The following is a 4,167-nucleotide window of genomic DNA, read 5'->3' as shown; positions in this document are numbered from 1 at the left end:
CGGACCGGCTGCGCGGGGCGTGTGGGGGGGTGGGGAGGGCGACTTGTGCGCTGGTGGTGGTCGAGGTGGGGTTGGGGCTCGCAGCTCACTGCCTCATTGCCCACGCTGCTTCCGCAGCAGCAGGCGGCAAAGCAACTACAGGAAATTTAAGAGCATAATTTAACAGCGGGTCAATCATCTCATTAACACGTTGCAGGAAGGAAATAATGAACAATAAGTAACCATTACATGTAGGCTCCGTGTAGTGAAAATGTGCCAAGAACAACAATTTGATCTATTATAAGTTTGCAACTATTAATTTTCACAACTGTTGCTATTATAATCACACATTTAATTGAATGGCTTGAAAACAGGCAGAACTTGTGAAACATCGACTGCATGGCTACAATGTGCACAATTTAACAAGATCTAAAAGAAGAGATGCTAAATGACGCCCAATTTATGATTACAGCGTTGTCACAGGTCTGCTGCTTCTCCCTGTTTAATTTAGCGTTCAGTATAAAAGTTGAAGTCACGATAGAGGCCTCATCCCAAAAACTAAAGTTGATAGAGCGGAGGCCTTCAGGTTTTCGGTGTTTCTGACCACTAGCACACCTGATTCATATAACCAGCATGCCTGATAACGATCCTGATCTTTAGTATCATGCGTGTTGGTAGGCGGAAACATCAAAAACCTGCAGTACTCCAGAACTCGAGGACCGGAATTGGTGACCCTGTGATAGAGCGTTGTGTGCATTTCCTTTTGAGATAAGAGCTGCTTCGTCAATTGGAAATTTTGTTTAAGGACATCAGTAAGACTAATTCTGTTGTTTTCACTGGCAGCTGTGGATACCAGGGAAATTCTGTAAAAAATACAGTGGAAATGTAAACACCTTTACACACCTATTTTACTGGCATTTAATGTACAATAACCAGTAACTGCTTCTGAATTTTACTGGGATTCAATGTACAATAAATATAATCTGTAAATTTTACAGAACAAAATAGTATAAAAGTAGCATGTTCTTGGAAAATGGTATTTAAATTGGACAGCGCTTTACTTTACAAGGCCCTCAAAATTGCTTTGCATTTTAACTACTCATTTCACAGTAGTGTTGTTCCGATACCGACACTGGTATCGGCAGAGGTGCCGATACTGCATTAAAACAGTGGTATCGGTATCGGTGACTACTCACAAGTAACATGCCGATACCATTAATTCCAATGCTAATATAGGATTTTGGATGCAGCATCTTGTGTCTTGCTCGTGTGCGACATTCACTGATATGTGACATGTTCACTGCATGCCGATCTAAGATATCCTATTGGCCCTTGAATGCTCTGAACCAATGGCAGGACAGCTTTTTCATGTTGAGGGAAAAAAAAAACCTTAAGTATCGGTATGGTATCGGTATCGGCCGATACTGCAAAGCTGGGTATCGGTATCGGTATCGGGAGCCAAAAAATGGTATCGGAACAACACTATTTCACAGCATCAGAAACAAGTGATTATGTTGCTCATGTATCTCTGTCACATTGCGCTGGGATCAAACCAACAACCTCAGGGGTGCAAGCCGACCACTCGACCACTGACCCATGCTAACCAGCTGTTGTTAAGCTATCAGTAAATCACTGTTGAATCCATCCATCCATTCATTTTCTTGACCGCTTATTCCTCACAAGGGTCGCGGGGGGTGCTGGAGCCTATCTCAGTTGGCTTTGGGCAGTAGGCGGGGTACTGTTGAATCTACAAGTTTAAAAGGGCTAAAAGGTTGCTTGTATTTGCACAGTATTTTTTTTCTTTTGGCATAAACAAAATGTACCAAAGAACCTACTGACAAAAAGTGTTGTTGTAGGCTCCATTAATGTAATTTTAATTGTATCCAAATTGTTTTTTGTTTTACAGTTTTTCTCCCAAACAAATGGATCTTTTTCTTTTCTTTTTTTTTTGATTTTCTGTCAAAGCAACAGATGTGTTTGGTTCAGAGTTTTACAATATATTAAAGTAAATAATATGTAATATATATAATCCACTGCGATTGGCTGGCAACCAGTTCATGGTGTCCCCCACCTACTGCCCATAGCCTGCTGTGATAGGCTCCAGCACACCCCGCGACCCTTGTGAGGAGCAAGTTGTTCAGAAAATGGATGGATGGATACATATAGTCCATTTTCTGTATTGATTATCCGCATTAGGGTCACAAACAATTCTAAGGACAATTCCGAGTCTTCAATTAACTGAACATGCATCTTTTGGAATAAGGGAGAAGGCCATAGTACTTGGTGGGGGGGGCACACATGCAGACACACATGCAATGGAATGACATGAGAACTGCACAAAGGAAGGCTTGAGCTGAAATTTGAATCCAAAACCCCAAAACTGAGGCAGACTACTAACCACTTATTCTATATTGTGCTGCCATCAAACACTCTGATATCACATATATGAGAGATGCATACAATTCCACTTTTATGATACAATACATTGCCACAATATTTTTATATTGTAGTTTTAATGTAATCAAATAGGGTGGCACGGTAGTCGAGTGGTTAGCACGTCCGCTTCCCAGTTCTGAGGTCTCCGGTTCGAGTCCAGGCTCGGACCTTCCTGGGTGGAGTTTGCATGTTCTCCCCGTGCCCGCGTGGGTCTTTTCCGGGTACTCCGGTCTCCTCCCACATTCCAAAGACATGCATGGCAGGTTAATTGGGCGCTCTGAATTGTCCTGAGGTGTGCGTGTGAGTGTGGATGGTTGTTCGTCTCTGTGTGCCCTGCAATTGGTTGGCAACCAGTCCAGGGTGTCCCCTGCCTACTGCCCAGAGCCAGCTGAGATAGGCGCCAGCAGCCCCCGCGACCCTTGTGAGGAATAAGCGGTCAAGAAAATGGATGGATGGATGTAATCAAATACTAAAGTAATTTGATTACTCATTTACTTTTGGAATACTCCAATACAAAACACAAACGATTACACAAGAATGACACCCAAAGTGGATTCGTTCTACTCTGTAATTAACTTTCTGTTTCAGACTGTAAGAATTCCTCTTTCTTGTGATTGGTTAGTTCCTGATTCAGACTTGCTCTCTGACCATGTCCATTAAAATTAAGCATTAGCAGTTTAATGTTTCTGATGCGTTCTTGTTTTGTATGCCAGTAATGCAAGCGGTCATAACATTGCGGCTAGTCAGCATATTTTATTTCTATTATTTGAGTCATGGAAACAACAACTTGTTAAATGCTGCCTTTAGGCTTCATGAGAAACAGTGTTCTTGCTCAGGAGTGTTTTGCGCGTGTGTGCGAGGCTCTGTTAAAGTGTGTGACTGGATAGTGTGGAGTGATGCATTGCTGCTGCCTTGGGGCAGGACACCAGTCAGTCACACAGCGTTTACTACTGCGCAAGCAATGTCTACATGCAGCAAAAACACTGGCTGGAACTCACTGGACTGAACGTCACAACCTCCCAGGAGCTTCACTTACGTTCAATCGTCCTCTATTGTTCTTGGGTTCGTTCATCAAATGGGGGGAAACATGGAAGTGACAACTAAGACTGAAGCAAAACAATACAATTGTGCAAGATTTCATAATTTGGACCTGCTGACTACTCATCAGTACTTAAATACGTATATTTATGGTGAACAGGAGGAAACATACATCCTGTTTTCTCTATCAAGGGACGTAACAGAGCATTATGTGATATAGGAGTCAAGAGAAGGCACCATTAGAACATTGGATCTGGGATAAAGTTTCCACATGACACACTATAGCTGTCTTGAGACATATACATAACACGAATCAATAGGAGCAAGGGAGTGTGATAGTTCAGACATTCAATGTCAAACCTCAAGAGTCTCCAATAAGCATCTTATGTATTTAATGCTGTGATGGCGTCACATTTGGAGTCATCTTATTTCGATATTTACTCTGTAAAACGCACAACTTAGCATGTATGCTCCATTATTAGTTCATAGCGACATGCTAAGTGTGCTTTAGTCATAATTATTGAAGTCAACCTAAAAATTTTCTTTACAGTATGTTTGTTATGTTCTTGGGTTGGATCCCAAAAACACAGACACAAATAAGAGGTTAACACTTTATTCGCATAACATCAAGAGGCGAGGAACTAACTTGACTAGAGGAACAGAGGAGCAGGTGGCCAGCTGGACAGAATGAATAAATCGGCACCAACACACTTC

This window comes from Festucalex cinctus, chromosome 14, assembly GCF_051991245.1.
Source record: "Festucalex cinctus isolate MCC-2025b chromosome 14, RoL_Fcin_1.0, whole genome shotgun sequence".
NCBI classification, from domain to species: Eukaryota; Metazoa; Chordata; class Actinopteri; order Syngnathiformes; family Syngnathidae; genus Festucalex; species Festucalex cinctus.
The sequence above is the reverse complement of the archived record's forward strand: the minus strand, read 5'-3'. Positions refer to the sequence as shown.